The 25,133-nt window shown below is 43.2% G+C and overlaps 1 protein-coding gene across 3 annotated transcripts in view; it reads left to right on the top strand.

The window, feature by feature from the left end:
* Positions 1–25,133, top strand: part of WDR70 (WD repeat domain 70) — a 298,472-nt gene that overhangs the window by 222,726 nt on the left and 50,613 nt on the right. The gene's annotated exons all lie outside the window — the stretch shown is intronic.

The following is a 25,133-nucleotide window of genomic DNA, read 5'->3' as shown; positions in this document are numbered from 1 at the left end:
TGGGAGTCCAGAGGACACGACGCTGCCATGTCGAGGAAGAGGGCTGGACTAGGTCTTGTCCCCATGCTGCCTCAGAGCTGCCATTTAAAGTCATTCACTCTGCTTCGGTTGTAAACTCTTAACTATAATCTACAGGTCTACCCATGTTTAGATGTTAGTCAAAATGTGAGACGTAAGACAGAATCCTTTAGCATGGTTTTAATGAATTTAATAACTTCTTTCTGTTATTTAATAGAGAGCTTTCAGGAACTTGAAACAATCTCCACCTTTCTCATCCTGTCTATTAGGACAATAAAATGAGATTATGTTGTAAGAGTTGAGGCATGTATATCTTTTAGCACTTCAAGTTTAATGTGCTTTTATATGTATTGTGATGAGCTAGTAAGTTGGTTAATGAATCCCGGCTCTACAATTTATTATATGAATGATAGTTTCTTCAGTTATAAAATGGAGATATTTACAGCACCTACCCCAGGCTTAATAGGACTAAATGAGTATATTTGTATATATGTGTATGTATATGTGTGTGAACATATAGATGTGCAGTGTGTGTGTTTGTATGCACGCCTAGGACAGTGCTTGGCAGGTAGTAAGCTCTCTAAGTGTTAGCTGTTGTTATTCTGATACTCATGAGTTCAGAAGTTTATTTTTGTTTGTGTTTCTGATTGATTTTAATACGTCAGGTTCTAACTCTGTATCTGTAGTACTCTTCCCCTTGGTGAACCTCTCCAGTATGTGCCATACAGAAGGAAGTTCACAGGCGCCAAGATCTGAGATCACAGTTTGTGAAATAGTATGTTGCTGAATCCATCTGTTCTTGGCAGTTACTGAGATTGATATAGCATCTGAACTTTTAGCTGATTTGCTTATAAGGGGTAGTGATAACTGACACTTGTTTTCAAGAGCAAGACCAACATTAACTTCAGTGAATATCTTTACATATTTCTGGAATCATTTAATATACATAGCACTTAAAAGAAAAAAAAAGTAACCGAATTAATGGATTTTTATTAGCCAGATGAACAAAACCAAGCTATTCACTGGCTGCCCAAGAGATGAGTAAGTTGGAACATTCAGCAGAAATGGAAACATAACAACAATCCCAGAGGGAATATTCATTTAAATAATGAACAACAGCGTCATTGTGTTGCGACTTTGAAATTCTTTCTCTAGTTGACTATTGGAGTAAGGTTTCCTTAAAGAATAATCATATTAATATGATGGAAAAAACCTGGAAACATTTCCCCCAAATTTCACACTTTCTGACCATGTGATTAAGACTCAGTGAAGTGATTTTAATCATTATAATATGACTATGATTCTTTCCCGGTGTATATGGGCATCATTATCCATCTACAAAGACTTGTCAAAACTTTCCTCCCAATTTTGTTGTAGTTAGTTAGCAGTCTATTTAAAGGAAAGCCAGAGAGCTCACTGGGGCTGCTAGTGAGACAGGAAGAAGTTAAAAATGACTCTCTGCATACTTTCCCTGCCCCATCCAGGAACTCTGATCTATGAGCCTTATTTATGCATGGATTTGTCTTATTCCTTCACTTTCTTGGCCCTTAGCTCGTTCAGGTCTGTGCTCCGTGTGTAGTTCTCTGTCTGTGGCTCTGCCTTTCACATGCTAGCTGATGCCAGTGCCATCTGTTTTGGGTTATAAGCTCCCCGAGGGCAGACTGTCTTCTGGCTTGAGTTCTACAACACTCTTTGGTGGTTATTGTGATGATGAAGTGGTTTGCTCCTTTGATTTGAAATATACTCTTGACTTCTGGTTAGCATAGTCTGAGATTTAGTAATATTGCAACTATTTCTTAATATTCATCTACTTTCCAACTGCTTGTGACATAACAAAACAAAATAAGGAAAGGCATATTATTGTTTGTGGATCATTTTCTGGGTACCAGAAGTGTGTTTGAGCACTGTACATTTGTTATTTCATCGAATTCTGAAATTGGTATTATTTTCTCATATTTCAGATGAGAAAACTAAGGCTTAAATAAGTGAAATAAACTTACCTGTTGTGTACAACTAGAAATGTTAAAGTCGAGAAACTCAGGTCCGTCTGACTCCAGAGGCACTGCTTCCAATCACTGAATCATGGTCTTTGCATCCCCATGGATATTTATTTGCATATGTTGTTTATTCTTGTATGCCTCTGAAATATATATTTAAATTTTTTAATAGGATGCTTGTAGAGAGATGTCATATTCTAATACCATACCATTGAAAAACAAGCGTATTTCACTGCTTTGTCTTCATCGATTAGGGAAAAAAATTCTAAAAACACCTAATGTGATTTGCCCTGGCCGGTTTGGCTCAGCGGTTGGAGCGTCAGCCTGTAGTCCAGAGAGACCCGGGTTTGGTTCCCGCTACGGGCACGTACCTTGGTTGCAGTTTGTCCCCGGCCCTGGTTGGGTCGTTCGGGTTGCAACCACTTGATGTTTCTCTCTCTCTCTCTCCCTCCCTCCCACTCTATCTGAACAAAAAAATGCAAAAATGTCCTCGGGTGAGGATAAAAAATAAATTAAAAAAAAAAACACCTTATGTGATTTATCTAACATGGAAAAACCTGCATTAATGCTATTTTATGGGAGCAAACATTCCTGATAGTAGCTGTCAGTGTTGATACATTTTGTATTTCCATGATAATTCTTCTATAGCTGTGTCTTAGCCTTTCTGATGTAGTATTCACTAGTCTTTGATAAATAGACTATTGTGTGGTTTTTTTCTTTGAGAGAATGATGGAGTTAAAAATAATCACAATAATAATTTTAAAAGAACACGCTGACATTTAGATCTAAAGACTTTTCCCTCTAGGCTATAAAATCTTAAAAGTAGGTCACACTTTGGGTTTAAACTCTGAACAGATACTTGCTCTCTGTATTAGCTTACCTTTTGATCTTAAAGCAGCACTTTTTCTTGACTTCAATAAATTTTAAACTGTCCTTCCAAATTTGGAAATACTGTATGAAATGAAAAATTACTAGTTACTTAAAGGAGATAATTAAAGAAACAAGTTTGTACTTTTCTGTTCTGTCTCCTTGAAGAATTGGAACCTTTCTTCCATCAGAGATATAAGCTTGAAATGTGAGGCAGTTTAAAAGTAGGGAATTTCATGCTCACTGGAATAAAGTGCGGTATAGGGTAGCATCCTTACAATTTTCCTTAGTACTGCATTTTATTAACCAGAGGACAGTAAAGTAAGCGAGTGTCTGTGGGCTAGACCCTCAGCATAGCCCGCCTCACTGCATTCGCCTGATTGACATCTCACTTGTTTTCCAGCACTCCATTCATTGTGACAGAATTGCTGTGGGTCTTTTGAACTATGTTTCCTCAGTTCTACCACCACCACAAACCACTGAAGAACATGACCTTTAGCCTTTTCTCTCTTGTTTCTCTGATTCATAGCACACTTTCTTATAGTTAGAATTTCTCTTCTAGGTTCTCCTTCTCTTTACTGCCTAGTTCAGTTAGTGTTAACCTCAGGCTCTCTTCTCTGCCATAGGCAGCGATCACTGAAACACTTGTTTTTGTGAACTGATTTTTGTTGTTCGGTATAGTAGTGTAGACTATTTTAGAAAGGCCTATTTATTCCACGGCTGAAGAGGATTGCTGTGTTGGTGGTGGTGGAGGGGATTGTGATTAAAGGTTACTTTAAGTATTCTAGATCTAGTAACTTTCAGTAGACTATTTGATTTAAATATGCCTGTAGGAGTTTTGAAAGCATGATTGCTAAAAGTGTGGTATGTTTACTTGGTAGGTCTCTCTTTATCAGAGTAAACTCCCTATCGTTAAGTCCAGTTCACAAGTGTTTATTTCAAGGTCAGCTAACTGGTGATGATGTATTTCACATTTTAGTTGCTTAGCCCACTATTACCACCTCCCCACAATGTTACCTGGTCGGTTCTTTGGTTCCTCTCAATGTTAACTCTAGTTCTCCTCCCAAATGCTTAGTAGAGTTTGTTTGTTTTTCTTCCTCCATTTCTTCATAGTCTTATTACAGAAAATAATAGTTAACTAAATTCTTTAAATTTAGAAAATAAGAATTATATTCTTTGTCCTATTGTTATTTATATTTGACATTTTAATCTTAATTTCTATCGCCAACATTTAAAATAAGAGCACTGAGGAGACATTTTATAATGAGCATACAGGTTGCAATCTGTATCCAGATATTTAAGGGGTCCCATTCAAGATGTTCTCAAAGACAGTGTTTCCAGCATAAAACTGTCCAGATAAGACACACTAGGTGCTCATGACAGTCACGAAGTGGGGAAGCAGAATTAGAATTGGAAAGAGCACCCTGTCAGAGGCACCCTGCCTGGGAACACGCGTGTTGTACTGACTCGCAGGGTGCTGAGGGTGGAAAGGGCACCCTGTCAGAGGCACCCTGCCTGGGAGCACGCGTGTTGTACTGACTCGCAGGGTGCTGAGGGTGGATAGGGCACCCTGTCAGAGGCACCCTGCCTGGGAACACGCGTGTTGTACTGACTCGCAGGGTGCTGAGGGTGGAAAGGGCACCCTGTCAGAGGCACCCTGCCTGGGAGCACGCGTGTTGTACTGACTCGCAGGGTGCTGAGGGTGGAAAGGGCACCCTGTCAGAGGCACCCTGCCTGGGAGCACGTGTGTTAGACTGACTCGCAGGGTGCTGAGGGTGGATAGGGCACCCTGTCAGAGGCACCCTGCCTGGGAGCACGCATGTTGTACTGACTCGCAGGGTGCTGAGGGTGGAAAGGGCACCCTGTCAGAGGCACCCTGCCTGGGAGCATGTGTGTTGTACTGACTCGCAGGGTGCTGAGGGTGGAAAGAGCACCCTGTCAGAGGCACCCTGCCTGGGAGCACGCGTGTTAGACTGACTCGCAGGGTGCTGAGGGTGGATAGGGCACCCTGTCAGAGGCACCCTGCCTGGGAGCACGCGTGTTGTACTGACTCGCAGGGTGCTGAGGGTGGAAAGGGCACCCTGTCAGAGGCACCCTGCCTGGGAGCATGTGTGTTGTACTGACTCGCAGGGTGCTGAGGGTGGAAAGGGCACCCTGTCAGAGGCACCCTGCCTGGGAGCACGCGTGTTGTACTGACTCGCAGGGTGCTGAGGGTGGAAAGAGCACCCTGTCAGAGGCACCCTGCCTGGGAGCACGCGTGTTGTACTGACTCGCAGGGTGCTGAGGGTGGATAGGGCACCCTGTCAGAGGCACCCTGCCTGGGAGCACGCGTGTTGTACTGACTTGCAGGGTGCTGAGGGTGGAAAGGGCACCCTGTCAGAGGCACCCTGCCTGGGAGCACGCGTGTTAGACTGACTCGCAGGGTGCTGAGGGTGGAAAGGCTTGTCCTGCTGACCTGAGGATGGCACAGGGAAAACACGAGTGTGGAGAGAGAGCAATGAAAAGTCATCCTGTGGCTGTTCCTATGTCTTCGTTTCTCTCTGCCAGCTTCTAATATTCCATCAGATTTCATAGAGAACATCACCCAGCACCCTCAGCTCACCTGATTTTTATTGCATAGATGCTATTGCCAAGTCCATTATGAAAACAATTCAAAACTCACCAGACTTACATATGTACATTTTTTGGTTTTGTTTGTTTGTTTTTTGGTGAGCAATAAGTGATTTGTTTTCCTAAAGAGAATGAAAGCCCATTTGCTAATTAATTTGTAAATCCAGAAGTGTTTTTGAACTTCTAGTGACAGTGCTTACTTCTACCAAATATAGGGTTAGTGAGAGGTAACACATTCTCCTTTAGTAAATGAACATTATACTTCCAAAAACATTGTCAAGCTTTGATTTTTCATGACTTCCTTGTGCATTTTGGAAAAAAATTATTAGATTTTCTAAAATCCTTTGACCCTCACTCAAATGAAAAGATGAAATAATAGAGAACCCCCTTTCCAGGCTTTCTTAGGGAGAAGCTAGAGGCTGCAGTTGTTGCTACTCAACAGTTTCAGAAAAGGCAGTGGACTAGGAGGGTCTTTTCCAGCTGCATGTGATATACTGTGTGGCCACGGCGACACTACACAGACCGTAACCAGACACGTCTGGCGAAAGGCCGCCTGAACTTTGTCAAATTTCTCATGAGATCTGAAAACAGAATTGATGCCTGTTCTTCCGGGTCGCTCATAATTTATAAAAGAAAAACAACAGCTCTGCTTTTTGATAACCTGTGATATTTCCAACCTTACTGAACTATGCCTCATGTTACAACGAACTGAGGAACAACTGCAATTACTGTTAAGAACTGTGCCAGTCAGTAGAAGACGTTGGGTGTCCTTTATTCAGCATGTGCCTGTGACACTCGTGAACCCATCTGACCATTTTCCCAAGTTCACACGGTCGAACGTCAACTGTAACAAATGTCTGTATGTTCACTGTGTGACGTAAAATGCTGAATGTCGATACTTTTCTCATGAAAATAATTTATATTTTAGCTTTGAGTGCCTCAGACACAGGAGGCACTCAATAAATACCATTGACAGACTGAAATGTGTTTAAAGAGAAGTTTCAAAAACACAAAACAGTTGTTTCATGGAAACAATTTATTTTCCAATTTCCTCTCCACAAAGAACCCCACCCATACTATAAAAAGCTCATCAGTAAATATATAGGAAGATCCAATGAGAATGTTTGTTTTGAGAGGGTGTACTACTAAGTACTATTCTTCAGGAGCTTTTCTTCCTTGCTTGACTGAGGTGTGATAATATCTGCACTGTATGAAGAACCCTCGGGTTCCGTTTTTAAAAGGCCATGTTTTTCAGACATGTTGAATTTCCTTCTGTTTTTATATAAATGTATGAAGCCATTCTACTGTAAATTATGAGGCTATAATTTAGATACTCACTGTGATTAATCTCAATATTGACTTGAACTTGTTAACTTTTTAAAAAGAATAACCCCCCTTACCCCCACAAAAGAATTAAATTTTCCAGAGAAAAAGGGTTATTCTTTTAGTGATAATCTGTTGGTAGTTAACTTGTTAGAGGTCACTATAAAATAAAACATTAACACACATGCTTAGTACTCTATACCAACTTTTTGTCATCTGGAGTTTATACATAAAAATAGTGCTTTGACATATTTCTTTGGCTTTAATGAAACAACAGTGGGAAATTGAGCATTTATTCACAGGATTTTGAATTATAGCTAAAACAAGCATGTCTTCTTTATGAAAGTTAAAGTAATGACTTTTCAAACATGATTTTTTAAAATATATTTTACTTTTTGATAATTTGTGGTGTACACACACACACGATGGAATATTATTTAGCCATAAAAAGAATGAAATCTTGCTATTTGCAAGAATGTGGTTGAAACTCAAGGGCATTATGTTAAGTGAAGTAAGTCAGGCAGAGAAAGACAAATATCCTATGATTACTCTTATATATGGAATTTATATTTGTGTGTGTGTGTATAAATATATATATGTTCATAGATACAGAGAACAGATTGATGGTTGTCAAAGGTGGGAGATAAAAGGTAGGAGAAATAGGTAAATTTTTTTTTGTTTTTTAGTTTAAATACATTGGATTAAAAAATATTACAGCATGTCCCCAAAAAATGGTAATTTGGAGCAAGAATTTTTTCTGCCATTTTTTAAATTTTTCTTCCAAATTGTATTGATCCTATTGTATTTTGCTACTCATGATCCTGTTGAATTTTACTTTTAAGACATTGACTTACTTTTTATTATTAACATTGTCAGTGGGCTCTGAATGATTTTTGAAGTAATCATTTAGAAATGACATAAAACTAAACAATGTGAATTTTCAATGATAAACTCTCTAAAAGCATATTCTTGTACCCAACTTTATAAAAATCAAATCAAATTTTTCAAAAGGCATGTTAAAAAGAGTGCTATGTGCACATTAGAAAAGCTTCATGCAGCAAATGGTGCCTGGTCTGAGACATGCTGGGTAGTGACCAGAGCAGGCAGACAGAGGCGTCACCTCTCAGGGAAGAGCAGTCTAGGGAAAGGGGACAGTGGAGGATGGAAGTCTAAGTGACAGGGACCACTCAAATTTATCTAGAGCAGAGGGTTTTCATTGGGAGGAGTAGGAAGTAGGACTAGGAAGCTAGGTTTGGGTGAGACCCCAGAGGAACATGAATATCATTGTGCCTGATTTTAGACATGCATTCATGCATGCATGCATGCATTCACCCACTCACTCTCTTACCTGTTTACCTACTTACTGTCTTATTTTGCCGTGTCAATTCCCAAAGCTCTATGTATATGGAAGTAACATGATCAACAGAAAGTTTTAGAAAGGTTAATTTGGTGAGTGTATACAAGATGGTTGGGATGAAAGAAAGGAGATCTCTTCTTACCTTAAGTCATTATAAAAATGAAAACTGGATGAAGCAGAGGAACATAATGAGAAGTGGGACTTGTGATCTTGAACAGGTTAGTTAACCTTTTCTGATCCTGTGTGTTTTTTTGCATGTGGACAGTGGATGGAGTAAAAATATCTTTCCTAATTGTCTCACTGGGTTGTGGTGACATGAAATGTTACAGTACACACAGAAGTGCTGTGTAAACTGTGAAACTTGTATACATTCAGGCTGACATTACTTATGTTATTATCAGCATTTATTGGCCACTCAGGGGACGAGGGCCATCGTACTAGTTATTAAAAGAAGGCATTGGATGTGAGAGGGATACTTGGTAAAGATCAAAGGTGATGCTTAGTGACTGAAAAAAAGTGCAGTAGGTTAACTAAAAGAAGGCAGTCAGAACTGGGAGCGGGTTTGGGGTAAAAGGGAAGAGTTTAATTCTAAGAATGTAGATTGGAAGACATGAGCGTGTGTCCCAGTGGAACTGGCTAGGATCATTAGACAAAAGGCTTTGCTGGAGAGAAGGTTGGGTGGTGGAGTGGGGTAGGAACTTGGGGATCATTTGCATTGTGATAAAGGAAACGGTACTCTCCTGAGCTCTGGGGCAGTAGGTGTGAAGGGAAAAGCAGACAAATTTAAGGGCAAAACCATGTATGTATTTTTCCCTCCCAGACTCTCCCTCATGTGCTCTGCTCTCTGTTTTGTTTTTTGTTTTGTTTTTTAATCCTCACCAGAGGACATTTTTCCATTTTTTGTTAAGATAGAGTGGGAGGGAGGGAGGGAGGGATGGGGGGGGGGAGAGAGAGAGAGAGAAACCTCGATGTGAAAGGGACACATCGAGTGGCTGCCACCCGCACGACCCAACCAGGGCCGGGGACAAACTGCAACCGAGGTATGTGCCCTTAGCGGGAACCGAACCCAGGTCTCTCTGGACCGCAGGCCGATGCTCTAACCGCTGAGCCAAACTGGCCAGGGCTCTGCTCTCTGTTTTAAGGAAGAAAAGAAACTATCCTTCAATAACACCCTTGCTGCTCATCCTCCACCCTTGTTAAAATACTGTCCTGGACAGCAACACTTCCTTCCACAAAACTTCCCCGAGGGCTTTCAGAACATCAGTCATCAAAATGTGCTTTTTAAAAAATAGAGGCGAAGTGTTAAAGGCCTTCGCTGGCTACTTCTCACTGGCTTCAAGGGGAAAGAGAGTCTTTTTACCTCTGGATGGATCCCTCTTCTACTTCATTTCTTATATTGATTTGGAGATCTGGGCACTGAAGTTGGAGTGATGGTGAGAAAGCCTGAGAATCAACCAGCTGACGTGGCCCTGGGACGAGGCCCTCATCTGAGCCGTCGCAGCAGGGCCATCTGGTGAGCTGCAGCCTGTACCTGTCATTAGGCCCTGACCGCCTGACCCGTGCGTCCTCCTGCCTCAGCTGCTGCCTTTCTGTGCTCTGACCAGACACACTGCAGACCTCTGGCTCCACACCTGTGACCAGGCCGTGTCCTCAGCCTCGGTACCCCCCAGCCCCCCGCCCCGGCCCTGGAAAACCACTCTCCTTTCAAGGCCCAGCTCAAACGGTGTCTCTCCGTCTGCCAGGAGAGAAATAACTGTCCATTTCTTTGCTTTCCCCCAATTAAAACAATTTTTTTTTAATCAGGTATAGATAAGAGGTCAAGTTCTAGAATCAGACTTTGTGGGTTTAAACCCCAGCTCTAGCCCTGGCTGGTTTGGCTCAGCGGTTAGAGCGTCGGCCTGCGGCCCGGAGAGACCCGGGCTCGGTTCCCGCTAAGGGCATGTACCTCGGTTGCAGTTTGTCCCCGGCCCTGGTTGGTCATTCGGGTGGCAGCCACTTGATGTGTCCCTTTCACATCGATGTTTCTCTCTCTCTCTCTCTCCCTCCTGCTCTATCTGAACAAAGAATGAAAAAGTGTCCTCGGGTGAGGATAAAATAAATAAATAAATAAATAAAAACCCCAACTCTAATGAAGTGTATGACCTGTTTCCTCCTGGCGGGCGGAGGGGGTGGGGGCGGCAGTATGAAGATGGCATTTTCAAGTGCTTACCCTGGGCGTGGCACATAGTAGGCACTTAGTAAATGCCATTTTTTATGGTGATTATTGTATCTTATAGCCATAACAGTGATTTCATTCTTTGTTTCCTCGTCAAGATAAGGAGATTGGCGGGGGGGTGGGGATCAGGGACCCTGTCACAGCCACCTTGCTCCCTAAGTGGCCTAGTACAGTGCCCCATTTGGAGAAGAAACTCGGTAATTGATACGAATTGGGTGTTAATAGAAAGAGACAGCAACTGTCTGGCCTTTTCCACTGAAACCATAGCGTCTTCCCATCCAGATGTAAAAGGACACTTTGTTTCATTTCTACTTTCACTCTGCTGCTCTGTCTTCGAAGGCTGAGTGCACCCTGATCACATCACAGAGACGGCACTGTCATCACACTGCTGACGTGTTTATACCCGAGCAGTAGCTTTTCAAAGGAGTTAGGACTAAAAGTCATGTAGAGAAATGACAGGAAGCCTAAACTTTACTGTTCGTTGTTTAGGTGACTCGATTTTAATTAAACAATGATCACAGTCTCTTAAAATCATGAAAATCGATTAATGTGATAATAGGCTAATGCTCTCACACTATTTCTATTTCACAGTGAACATGGAACACATTTAGGTACATATGTTCTTATTTTTCCCCAAAAATATTTTATTTGCTAGTTAAATAAGGTTTATATATTCACAGAAGATACATTTCAGAGGAAATTCAAGTGGAACGGACTCTCTAATCCTAGATGATAGTAAGAAGGGACAGCATAAATAGTACTAGGCCACCTCGTCCTCTCTAAACATGCTATGTTCTTTCCCTCTCTTTGCCTTAGAAAATAATTTCTCTTCTTCCTAGATTATATTTTGCCTCTTTCCCCACCTGGTGACCTAATTTTCCTTCAAAAGGCTGCTTAAATGTCATTACTCCTATAAACGTCCCTGCCCCAGGCAGAATTGCTCACTCCTCCTCCTGGGGCCTGTGTGAGGGCCCAGAGCTCGCCCCTCCCCGGGAGTTCCCCAGACACGGCCCCCTGTCCAGCCCGCGTGCCACAGCCAGCTGCTTCGTCGGTGCTTCGAGAGTGGGTGGATTAATGAGTAACACAGAAATACACAAATGGCCCAAATCCATATTTTTAACAAGAATGATAGGCTAGGGACTGGCCCTCTCCTAACCATTTGTCAGCCATGGCTTTTGTTTTGTTTAATTTTAAGACAGAAGAACTGAGTTAAATTGTGGGACACTGAGCTGGTGTCACGGAGAATGGCTTGGTGTGGGGACAAACCGCCACGCATTTGGTGACTAGAGTGTCAGAAGTGAAGTGTTGTGTGTGAGCAGGAAAGGGAAGACTCAGGTAAAAATTGGGCGGTTTTCCCAAATGCATTCTCCCTCAGCCTATTACTGCAGTGTGAAAGTAAGGGGCATTGGATCTTGTAGTTCATGAAGAGAAGCTTCAATTTCTGGAATGCCTATAGATTGCTATACATTTTTATTTGCGTCTTCCATCTTCTCTTTTCTTCGAATTAAAAAATAAATGAAAATACCTTTTTGTTGTTGTTGTTGTTAATCCTCTCCCGAGGATATTTTCCCACTGATTTTTAGAGTGGAAGGGAGAAAGACATTGATTGGTTGCCTCCCACCTGACCTGACCGGGGCGGAGGTTGAACCTGAAATCCAGGTATGTACCTTTGACCGGAAATTGAACCCAAGACCCTTTAGTCTGCGGGCCGACACTCGAACCGCTGAGCCAAACCTGCCAGGGCTGAAAATACTTTTTTAAAGAGCTTTTCTCTGACAGTTCCTGCTTGGTCAACATTCATTTCTGTGGTTTTAGTTCATTTACAAATGTAATGAAGAAAATGTAAGTTTTTAAACAAGGAAATGTATGTTTTTTAACAAGTGAAAAAAGTTATTAAGACTCTTAAAATGTGAATTAGTGTACAATCATCTTGAAGGCAGGGCTTGTGTTTTCCCTTTTGTTCCTACCGGGCGGCATAACATCAGGGGCCTGGAAGTTAGCCAAGAAACGGTTGTTTTCAATTCATTTCTTAAGTGAGCAAAATCGGAATACCTGCTTTCATTGTTGTTGTTAATACTCACCCAAGGATATTTTTCTTCTATTGATTTTTAGAGAGAGTGGGAGGGAGGGAGAAAAGGAGGTAGAGAGAGAGAGAGAAACATCAGTGTGAGAGAGACACATTGATTGGTTGCCTCCTGCACAACTCCAACTGTGGCCAAGGATCAAACCTGCAGCACAGATACATGCCCTTGACCAGAATTGAACCGAAGACCCTTAGGTCAATGGGCTGAAGCTCTCACCACTAAGTCAAACCAACCAAGACAAGGAATACCTTCTTTTTTGAAATCTGTTAGTGCCATGCTATAATATTTAGTTGTTGTGAAGCCGTTTTCTCTAATAAAGTGTACATTTAACAAAGGAGATGCCCAGCCAGTGTGGCTCAGTGGTTTGAACTGAGAGGTCCCATGGATTGAGAGGTCTTGGTTCAATTCCTGGTCAGGGCACATGCCCAGGTTGCAGGCTCAATGCCCAGTAGGGGGGCCATGTAGGAGGCAGCTGATAGATGTTTCTCCCTCATATATATATATTTCTTTTATCCTCACCCAAGGACATTTTTTTGCATCTATCTTCAGATAGAGCGGGAGGGAGAAAGGAAAGGAGAGAGAGAGAGAGAGAAACATCAATGTGAGAGAGACACATCAAGTGGTTGCCACCCACACGACCCTAACTGGGGCCAGGGACAAACCGCAACCGACGTACATGCCCTGAGCGGGAACCGAACCCAGGACTCTCTGGTCTGCAGGCTGACGCTCTAACCGCTGAGCCAGACCGGCCAGGGCTGTTTCTCCCTCATACTGATGTTTCTATCTCTCTTTTCCTTCCTCAAAGAAATCAATAAAAACATTTTTAAAAAACAAAACAAAGGAGAAAAGTCTTATTTTGTAACTGAGCTGTCAAGTTAGAGTTGCATTTCACTGACCTCAACTTTGGGGCAAAACAAATTTAAAGCAGTTAACTCTGGGGCATAGTACTTGGAAAAAAGGCAAAAAATTCATTCGATTTCTTCAATATACATTTCCCAAGGTTTTGAGCTGTATTTCTGCTTTCTGCCCTGTAGCCCCAGTGGTATGGTTCCTTTGCTCCCTTGCTGTAGCTGCAAGTCAAGCTTAATAAGACCCACAATTTTGCAGGTTGGTATCGTTCCAGATTTATGATATATATTTTCTTCTTGGCCTTCTTGCCTTTCATAATTGCTTCCCTTTTCCTGTCCAGTTATCTGTGTTGTTTCATATCATCAGGTATTTCCAAACTTAGGCAGTTCTTCCCTGGTTCATCTTTAAATCTCCCACTCCCTACTCAGTATCTCTCCTCCTTTACTTGGAAAAAGAAGGGCAATAGGCTGGCCTTCTGTCGGACTCTTCGCCCTCCCATGTACAGAGGTGTGTCTGTTCATGCCTCCTTGGTCTCTCAGCTCCTTCCGTGCAGTCTCCAGGGAGGAGGTCTCTCTTCCCGTTCCTCACTAATCCGCCACCTGTGCGCCTGATCGTGTCCTTCCTGCTTCCTCTGAGACCTAGTTCTACCAGTTGCTTCCTTTCCTGTGTTTTTATCCTTTTCATCCCTATTGGCTCCTAGAAAATAGGCTCAAGCTTCTGTTTTTTATGTATTTGATTTAACAAACGCCTTGTTCAACTCTTCCTTCTTTCATCGTTTCTACCCAGAATCGACTGTGTGTGCTCTGTCCACTTCACAGATTCACTGAAACTGCCCATACCAACGTCCCTGGGACAGCTGAAATTGTTCTCAGATATCCTCTTCCGTTACTCGGCTTCCAGCCCTCACGCGCTCACCTGGACCTCTGCAGGTGTCTCTGAGCTCTTCTCCCCGCCCTCGCCCTCGGGCTTTCCTTTTCCAGGCTGTCTTTTCATTGCTGCAGGGTGGTCTTTAACATGCAGATATGACCAGCTTACTCCTCCCTCCTTAAAACCCTTCAGAGGCTCAACATTGCCAATAGGTCACAAATTTAGTCTATAGAAGGGCACATGAGGCCACTAATAACTTGACCTTCAGCTCTTCAGTCTTCTGTGCCACCAGTCTGTTCTTGGTACCACCTGTAGTTCCAAAAGCAATGCGCTATTTCGCACTCTTATATTCTGAGGCTCATTGGAGTCAAGAATCCTCACCAGGCTTTACCTGATTTTTCTTTCCTCCACTCCCAACATATCACCATTATGCTACCATGGTAAAGTTGACCATTACTTTGTGAGTTTACTATGTAGTTTGTGGATACTGCCAATATTTATTATACTGTGCATTGCAAATATATTTCTTAAATGTCTGCCTTCCTTTCTAGAGAGATCTTGAGAGCAAGGAGCCATTTTCCTAGTCTCGCTCGTTTGTAACACCTGGCATAGTGCCTTGCACATAGCAAGAACTCCATAAATATCTGTAGAATGAATGAATAAACAGTTGGACTAATTTCAGCAAATATTAATTGGTGGTGCTTCTGTAGACTCAGTATTATGGTTTTTATTTTTTAATATGTATTGTTTAGAGAGAGAGAGAAACATCATATGAGAGAGAAACATCAGTTGGCTGCCTCCTGTACACCCCCCACTGGGGTTTGAGCCCGCAACCCACAAACTGGGCATGTGCCCTGACCAGGGATCGAACCAGGACCTCTCAGTCTATGGGACGACGCTCAATCAACTGAGCCACACCAGATGGGCTCAGTATTATACTTTTAAAGTCAGATAAATTTGGATTGTATGTCTTTGATGTCACTGTACTGAATGCTGGCTGCAGTGTCATACAGTTTTAAAGACAGCTAACGAGCAGGGAGGAGGATGTGTCGATAGCTAGTACTTAACATAATAGTCTAGCTCAGTATTTCGACGTATCTTCATATTGTCATGGTGCGTTGTAATACATTCCCTCCCTAACCAAGTTGTACAAAACCAGAGAAAAGATTTCATGAAATTTTTGATAATCTTCCCCAGGCTGCTTTTCTGCCTGTAGCTTCCAGACAACTCCATTTAAGATGCAGATCTGATGATTTACCATTCTGTTCATGACCCTTCAACTTGTGGGTTTTCTCATGTGTTCATGGTCTCCCACTTGACCGAATTTAAGATCTTGTTCTAAGTTGGGCGTCTTTTGAAAGTTTCTGGTCACTAACTGGTCTGCATCCCTTTTGCACCTGCAGCTGATAACACTCAGTTCTCTCACCTGCAAGCATAGGGCTCCATAGCATAGACATAACCACACATGGGTAAGGCTTATGTCCAGCGCGCCCGTCTTCCCCGAGCACCTGCTGCACGGGCGCAGAAACAGACAAGTGGGTTCAGCTATTGGCCGCCGGGGAACAGAAGGGTTGCCACAACAGACTCGGCAAACAACCCCTGAAAGTCCCCAAGAAGCGTCAACTCACGCTGCTGGAAAATCAGAATTAGTAAAGGATTGTGCATTGTTGGTCCCTGGCCTTAGCTTTGTTCCCTACATCCCCACGTAGAGATTAGACTGTTTTCTGCAGCAGCTGGTTCATCTTTACTGAAGTACATTTGAGATTCCCTCAGCTTTGAAGGAAAGTGTATTGAGATCTCTCTGGTCTCTCAGAAGTTGCTTTGTAGTGGAGTTGGGTTGTGCCCCCTTGGAAGCTTGGCTCTGACTGACATCGGTAAGGTTGGCTGCATGGAAACCCAGCATCCTCTTTGCCCTGGCGCCACTGGGCTCGCCACCCTCCGCCCCTCCCACTCCCCCTTCCTCCCCCTCCCTTCCCAGCACCTCTCTATCCCTCACTTGAACTGGCTGCCAGAGTTCACAGACAGCTGGGCAGAGAGTGGCTAAATCTGCCCAGCTGCCCGGGAAGCTTGGCGGCCAGGCTGAGGGAAGGAAGCATCGGCTCTCTTTGAAGGTTGGCTGCCAGTGAATCTCAGGCAGCTGGGCTTCAAAGGGGGCACCGCCGGGCTTTCCCTCCTGTCTAGGCAGGTCATTCCGTGGCACTGTGCTTCCGGTGTTGGCACAGTGGCTCTCAAGTTTCTCTTCAATTACAGAGCTGAAGTGTGAGCCGTGCTTGTGTTCCCGTTTGTGTGTCTCATGTGGCACAGCCAGCCTAAGATCCTTCCCGTTACCCCAAACTTCAGAGTAAAGACGGAGGAGACTCGGTAGCAGCGTACAAAGGGCAGCTAAGGAGATCCACATAGTTCGTGGGATTCCCTCACTGCCAGTCATAACTTGTGCTGTTCACCAAGTTTTAAATGAATCCAGGGACTCTCGGTATGATCTTGGGCAAAGGCGAATCAACTGATACCCATGGACTGTGTTTAGCTAGTGGCCTGGAATTGGGTTGAGTCATGGACAGTAGTTCTGTCTGTTTCCAGAAACTGGCGTGGGGCTCACCCAGCACCCCACACTTCACACGTGCTGCTCTCCTTCACCTGTCCTCCCCAGTCCCACTGGTGGTGAGGGAGGGCTGGCCAGGCAGGGAACAGCGGGGGTGCTGCGGAGTCCCGGCCCAGCTCAGGTGCAGATCGGGGCAGAGCAGAGGGAGCCTGGAGTCAGAGGAGCTGGGAGGAGTGCCGACCCTGGTGCCAGGTTGCCTGGTTCAAGTCCTGGCTCTGCCACCCACTGGCCACATGACCTGGGGCGATTACCCTTACGTTTCTGCACCTCCATGCACTCCCCGGAGAGTGAGAAGAATAGTACTTACAAGGCCATTGGAAGATTTAAGGGGTTAATACATACCATGCACTTAAGATAGTATCTAGCACATAGTATATTGCTCAATAACTGTTAGATAACTGTTAGTTGTTATTGTGTACCAGATCCCATTGACTGGGACTAGAGCGGGGTGAAAAATGACTAGTTTGTGACATTTACTGCCTACGTATGGATAAAAGACTGCAGCTTCTGCCTTAGATAGAATTTGTAATAGAATTCTTTTTCCTTCAGAAATCCCTAATAGTGTTTTAAAAAAATGTGTTAGGTCTTTTAAAGGAGAATAAAGTTATTTCATGTCATCCATCTCTTTTCTTTCACTTACAATTTATTTAGGGCCATTACTGTAATAATCTATACAGATCCCAAAAGGCCTAGTAAAATATGGCAGTGTGTGTGTCTATTACACACATGTAAAGTACATACAAATAGGTATATAATACACACATATAAAATACATATAAATAAATAGAGGTGTTTTAGTGAAGAGTAGGTTCTGAAGTTAGAATTAGGGTTTGAATTTTCGCTCTAATAATTTACTAGTCATATGTCTTTGGGTAAGTTGCCTTGCTAAGCCTGAGTTTTTTTGTTTCTAAAATGACACAATGAATTCATACGTCAGGAGGCTCGCTTCTTTAAGGATGAGATGAGAAGATGTGCGTCTCACTGCACTGAATAGCAGCATGTTCAGTAGATGTGCCTGTTGTCATCATCGTTATTACGCCATCACCATCAGTGACACAAGTTAAAATCATTATTGCACCACAAGGAAGCCTTTAGTTACATAACAATGACTTTACAGAGAGTTTTTCCTAAGACTTTGTTCTCTCTATCAGAGGTCAGCAAACCGTGTGCCAAATCCAGCCTGCTACCTCTTTTTGTGAATCAAGTTTGATTGGAATACAGCCTCATCTGTTGGCTTATGCATTGCCTATGGCTGCCTTCACGCTGCAGAGGCAGAAGTGAATAGCCTAAAATATATACTTCTGGCCCTTTCCAGAAAAAGATTACTGACCCTTGTTCTGAATATGTGTTTCTCCAATTAAGGTCCAGAAAATGTTAGTTCTATCTGTATTAGTAAGTGCTATCTGGAAAAAAAATGAAAAGGTTCCGGAGTCAAATAAGCTTTGGAAATGTTAAAGAGGTTGATTTATTCTGGGACTACTATTTAAGAAATTCTGGCTTTGGATATTACTAATGTGCATTGTGAATCTTCAAGACAAGGCCATGGTATGCAAATAAACTCTAGTTTCCCAGACTCACTTGGCTGTAGAACATCGCCCACCCGCCACCCCACCCTGGATCTGATGATGTTACACAAAACATTCTCTGGGAAACCCTGCGTTTGGGCTGTCTCTCTGGAAGGATTTTCTTCTCAAATCATTCCTCTTGGTGATTTAGGTGATATGCGCATTTGGAAACCTACAGAATATCATAGGAGATTCTGTGTAACCTCAGCTGTTCTCCAGTAAAAAATGATACTTTCTTTAAAATCAGAGCAGTAAAGCATATCAGGTATTTAAATGATCTAATCAGATAAATGATTCTATATGATGTTCAAAGATTATAAAGAAGTGTCAAAGTCCAAAGTTTCATGCCTTCTTGAAATTCCAAAAGCACGGGTCTTCTGTAGGGCTTTGATAGGTTTACATCCAAATTTCTGAAGCTTGACTCTCTAGTATGCCACCTGATCTGAGCTAGGGTTTACAAGAAGGAAGATTAATGTGAAGGTAACCTGTGCCTTAGCCATAAGGGGTTTGTTTTGTAGACTAAAGTAAACACCTTGAATTTCAAGTGGCAAGCACATGGGGAGCCAGAAGATTCCGGAGCAGTGGCGTCATATTCTGCCTGTGACTCACCCCGGTGGCTGAGCCTTCTCCTGCAGCTGCAGCGTCCAGCTGGACATCAGAGCCCTAGGTAGTCACACACTGCAGTCACCTGATTTGAGATGACCAAACAGGCATGTAACGGCAACATTGTCGCTTATGAATGAAGGCTGGGCCGTCTCTTTGCCAAACACAGTTGAAAAATAAATGCTAAGTCATAGCTCTTTCCTGAAATCACAGTTGATACGAAGTGAACTTGGACAAGAGTGGAAAACCCTGTGGGCGAATTCAGCCCTGATCATAAATAAATGCTCACTGTCCCTAGTTCTCTCTGTCTTTCTGTCTTGCATCTGTCCCTCTCTGTCTCTGACCTGTGAGCTTCCCCATTATGGCAGAGGCCAATTCTTAGTCATTTTGATGCCCTCCAAAGAGCTCAACGTTGATGCAGTAAATGTTTCTGAAAGAAGGAAGGGTTTTAAAGTTTCCCTTTCCCAACTTGTGTATCATTCGAAGAAAATTCCATGTTGTCTCTCCACGTATACATCTCAGTGCTGTGTTTATAATGGATCCTTAGTAAATGTGGTTGACATTGTCAATGTGAATTCTAAAAATGTCATTACAAATGTTTATGGGGGATGATGAATGGATTTCCAGAAACCTTGGTCAGATATCATTTCTTTTGTCTTTAAATTAGTTCTTTTAAAAAAAGAAAGAAAGGGAGAGAAGGGGGGAGGAAGAGAGAGAGAGAAAGGAAGGAATGAGGGAAGGGAAAAACATCTTGGCTGGAACAATAATTATTTTTTTTTTTTTTAAGTTAGAAACTTGGAAAACTATCAACTTACTATGAAATATATTGTTTCCTTGAAACATGCTCAGAAGTTCAGAGTTTCATTTGCTATATTTATTAAGTATGTTCCTCTTGTAAGCACCATGATATGTGATGCATAACATATGACACTGAGCTCTAAGACTCATCGGGGCTCCTGGAGTTCAGATGACGTGCCTGGGAAGGAAAGAGTCTGAGGCTGACCTACTTGAAAGAAAGGATCAGCGAAGTGGGGAAAGAGCTTTCATCTCGGTACCATAAAGAAAAGCAGCTTAAACCCAGTGCTTCCCTGCCTGCGAGCATTTTCTTCTCTCGTTTCAGTGCCGTCTGCTGAAATCATTGTCTTATTCAGTGTCAAAGAATATGTCGAGGAAATGGCTGCAATTATTTGGAAACAGACTAAAACTACCTAGAGAGGGTGTGTATGCCAAGCAACCATAGCAAGGATGAAGAGACATGGCTGGAGTGAATTTTTGCTCTCACAGGCAGATGTCAAAAGGCGCGGCGATTATATAGAGAACAAGACATGATAAAGTTGAATGCATTTTAATTACAGAGTTGCAGGGCTAGTTTATGTTCATTATTATTTGGTAGGGGAGAGAGAATCAACCTTCTTAAAAAATTATTAATGCTCTTGTAGTATCATCCAACTTACAATAGGGACAGACACTTACATGAAGTTTGATATCTGTCTGGCACTATTCACATTCTTTATATGTTAGGTTAACTTTTGCTGCATAAAAAAAGTGCCCTAAAATGTAATAGCTTAAAACAACAAACATTTATTAGTTTTCATGGTTCTGTGGTCAGTTGGGCAGTGCTTCTGGTCTGAACTGGCTTGGCTGATTTCTCCTGGGTTCTCTATTGTATCTGCAGTTAACTAATAGCCCAGTCGGGGCTGGATGGTCTAGGATGGCCTCACCCACACATCTGGCTGTTGGCTGGATGTCAGCTGGTGCTACAGGGATGACTGGGCACCTGGCTGGTTATCTGGGAAGCTAGCTCATGCATTTTCTCAAGGTGGCTGGGTTCCAAAAGCAGCAAGAGAGCAAGTCCCAGTATATATGTCTTGACAGTTCTCTGCTCGTGTCTTGCTTGCTATGTCCTCTGTTGTTAGGGATGCCAATACGCAGATGCTAAGGCAGCATTAGGTATGCAGGAGATTCATTGCCAAAAATCCTGTAAGGGAAAAGTGGGTGGGGAGCCACAGGAGGCTGGGGCTATCAGATGGTGCTGCAGGTCTGACCCTTAGGAAAGAGAGAAGGAAGGAAGGAAGGTTGGCTAGGAAGATTCTAAGGCTGCCACAGCTCGGAGAAAGCTTTGGCCAGGCCAGTGGGAAGTCTGATCAAAGTCACCGCTAGGCTTTATTCATCTGTTCTGTGCTATCCCATTCAGCACAGCAGCGGTAGTTGGAACTACTGCTTAAGTCTATAGCAACAATCCCTTTGTGGAAGGACTAGAATTATTGTCCCACTGAGTAGCACAGTGTTTTCTCTTAGGAATCTGGCTACCTCTGTAGTCAGTAGGCTGTTGATCTGAAAATAGGCTCAGATAGAGAAACAGCAAAGGATCATGACTTTTTATTGAGGTGATCCCCCTTAGCCTCCTGCGTCTCCATTTGTCTCTCTTTTTTATTGTAGAAACTAAACAGTACCTTTGTCGTCTGTTCACCTCCCCTGCCATGTCTTATCGGCCATCCCCACAGCTCCCTGCACATGAAGCGCCCTTGGTTGTCTCTCTGACCTTGTCAGTCATTATTAATTGTAGCCTTTTGACTTCTAGCAGCTAAATACTGCAACCTAGATTTTATTACTTCGGGCCTCATCTTCCCTGTGGACACTGGTGGCCCAGCTCTGTGGAATCGCCCTGGGCCGCAGAGAACTGCCCCTGAACTTCGGGTGACGTGGCTCCCTCGCACCTGTGCGTTCCCGGCGCCTTGGTGAATGTGTTTTCCCTGGGCCCTCCCATGAAAAATAATATTCTGTGTTTTCTGGCTTGACCCAATATACCCATTCCCCCTGTCTTCTATTCTTTTCTCTGTCATCTGCCAGGGCAGTTGTATGTTTTTATTTTAACATTGGCTATCACTTTTCCAGGCCTCTAATAGTATTCTAGCTGCAAGTTTGCCCCATCCCCTGGTATTCTTGTCCAAAACTGTGTCCCCAAATCAATGAATCCACTTTTCTAGTCTTATATTGAAGCCTCCTTGATTAAGCATCTTCAAAATCAAAAGCTTGAGGTACTTCATGGCTCCTGCCAGTAGCTGCTAGGTAATTCTTCTTCTTCTTTTATCCTCACCCGAGGACATTTTTGCATTTATCTTCACATCGAGCAGTAGGGAGAGAGGGAGGGAGAGAGAGAGAAACATCAACTGGTTGCCACCCACATGACCCCAACTGGGACCAGGGACAAACTGCAACCGAGGTACGTGCCCTTAGTGGGAACGGAACCTGGGTCTCTGGTCTGCGGGCCAACCTTCTAACCGCTGAGCCAAACTGGCCAGGGCTGCTAGCTAACTCTTGCATCTCTTTTGGTGTGTGATCTCTTTCCTCCCTTATCAGTCCTAGCCAATTCCCCAACTGAGTGATGCTAGTTATTGACATAGCAGCTAGGAGAACAGGTAGGGAAAGGTCCTAACAGAAGGACCTGCTGCCTTGGGGGGAAGGGTCACTTGTAGCATCTTCTAGCACAAAGGACATTCTAGCTCTTACTAGGCACGAGCAGGCCACCTCTGTAAGCTGTGAGTGTCCCAGGGGCTCTGCAGACCCAGCATGTCATGGGCATCCATCCAAATATCCTATCCTTATGTTTCAGGGTCTCAGGTTTTCCTAGCCAGAGCCCTGACCTTAGAATAACAGACCTGCCTTGGCTGAGCATTTAAATGTCTCTGGAGCTCCGTAAATCTAACTGCCAGATCTCTTTTGTTTGTGCTCAGCTGTGTGTACTCTTCCACTGCAGCAGATGAGGGTCTCTTTGGAAGGCACTAAATTGGCCCTCTGGTTCTCCCACTTAGTCTTTAACTGTTACTGGCCTTCAGTTTCTCATTATCCCTCTGCAGGGTATTCGTACGACTTAGCAGTAACCAGCCAACACTATTGTCTTTGTCATCATTCCTCTCATATCTTTTAAATGCCTACAACATATTGCCTACGAGGACATTCCTCTGCACCAGAAAGTTTTCTCTGGTCACCTCCAGTGAAATCTGTAGTGATTGGATCACTATTAATTGTTAGAGTATATTTTCGCTCTACATTCTTCTTAGGACAATGCCCTCTTTCCCTACTAGGCAGTGAATGAGGCAGTGTCCAGGATGCTTATCTTGCCACCTGGTTGTCGGATCACTCCGGGTGCCACTTGAATTAGTCTGGGTCCTCTGAGAAGCAGGCACCAAGACAGAATTAACGGATAAGAGATTTGTTGGGGACAGGCCTGTAAGGGGAAGTGGGGAGGGGGCCTGAGAAGGCTGGAGAGTTAGAGCACGATGCATGTCATACCCTGTGAAGGAGAGAGGACAGAAAGAAGTGTTAAATGTCCATCAGCTGATGAATGGATAAATAAAATGTGGTACATCCATACAATCGAATTTTTTTTGGCAATAAAAAGAAATGAAGTACTGATATATACTACAACATGGATGGACCTCAGAAACATGCTACGTGAAAGAAGCCTGTTACAAAAGATTACATGTTGTGTGATTTCATTTCTATGAAATGTCCAGATAAATATACGGAGACAGGAACTGGATCAATGGTTGCATAGGGTGAGGGTTAGGGGAAATGGGGAGTGATTGCTCTGTGTACGAGGTTTCTTTTTGGGGAAATAGGAATGTTCTAAAATTGATTGTGATGATTCTCTCTCAACTCTCCGAAAACATTAGAAAACACTGACCTGCATACTTTAAGTAGGCAAATTCCATGGTGTGTAAAATATATTTCAATAAAACTTATATTAAAAGAAAAGGAAGACAAAGACAAAGGAGGGTTGTGCAGAAAGAGTCTTAGACTATAGCACAATGCCAAGAAAGTTTCAGTCAGGCTGGTTAGGGGTTCTTTTTTTTTATCCTCACCTGAGGACTTTTTTTTTTTTTTTTTTTTTTTGCATTTATCTTCAGATAGAGCGGGAGAGAGAGAGAGAGAAGCATCAACATGAGAGAAACACATTGAGTGGTTGCCACCCACACAACCCCAACCAGGGCCAGGGACAAACTGCAACCGAGGTACATGCCCTTAGCGGGAACCGAACCCAGGACTCTCCGGTCCACTGACCGCTGCTCTAACCGCTGAGCAAAACCAGCCAGGGCTAGTTAGGAGCTGTTTACCCTCTGCGCTCAGTCGTTGGCATGGAGCAGCCCTTGGAAAGCCTGGCCTGGTCACAGAGGCAGCGAGAGTACCAGTCAGTCACACTTTCACAGTGGGAGATCTGAGAGCACGTCTTCACGGCCCCTATCCTGAAGCCCAAGAAGTCACATGTCCAGTCCCAGACTCAAGGTGGAGGGAAAGAGATGCCACGGCTTGCTGAAAGAACAGCAAAATTCTGTTGTAAGGAAGTGTGCCACACTTGTGTTAACTCGTTAAATTCTCCAGCAGCTTATGAAGTGGGTTCTGTTATTATTCTCATTCAGTAGGGGGGGGGGGCATAGAGAGATTAACTAGCTAGCACAGGATCATGTAGGTGGTAAGTGGTGGAGTCTGGATTTGAACTCATCAGTTTGGCTCCACAGTCTGTGCCTTTTGTCGTTTTACCATATGGGCATATAAATATATTAATTTTAATATTATTTTGAATACTTTGAGAATCAATTGGAGAGGTTTAACTGTTCATTTCCCCTCACTGAAATGAAGACTTCATGAGAATAGGGAGTTGCAGATGACAGTTCTGATACTTTTGTATACATCATCCTCATTATCCTCTTCCAGGTCTCCAAAATCAGAGAAATAGGAAGTCATTACGTTCAGTCTAGACCTATATTTATTCAATTTTTAAGTCTTGGTACTTAAAAAAATCTTGGCATGTTTTTAATCCTGGTATAGTAAGTAACCCTAATATATGATTGAAAATATAGAGTTGATTGCAATTTCTTGGTTATCACTAAGCTTGAAATGAAAATAAAAATGTATGAATGAGAAACTGTATCAATTGAGGGAGTCCTAGGAAGGGTTTGAGAGGACCATCAGGGTTGATAGATAGCGTGGCATTTGCTTCATCCTGCTCTCAGAGTCTGTGTTTTTGTAGCATAAATTGTGTTTCAGCAACTTTCTGAGAGGGGCACCCACAGCAGACTTAATAAATTTGTGGCAGGGAGATAGTAGGTCAAATGTCATGCAGTCTCTTTGTGAGTTGGGGAGAAGAGCAGGTGTGAGACAGTGTGTAGAGCATGTTA

This window comes from Molossus molossus, unplaced genomic scaffold, assembly GCF_014108415.1.
Source record: "Molossus molossus isolate mMolMol1 unplaced genomic scaffold, mMolMol1.p scaffold_m16_p_3, whole genome shotgun sequence".
NCBI lineage: Eukaryota > Metazoa > Chordata > Mammalia > Chiroptera > Molossidae > Molossus > Molossus molossus.
This window is presented reverse-complemented; position numbering and strand designations above follow the sequence as displayed.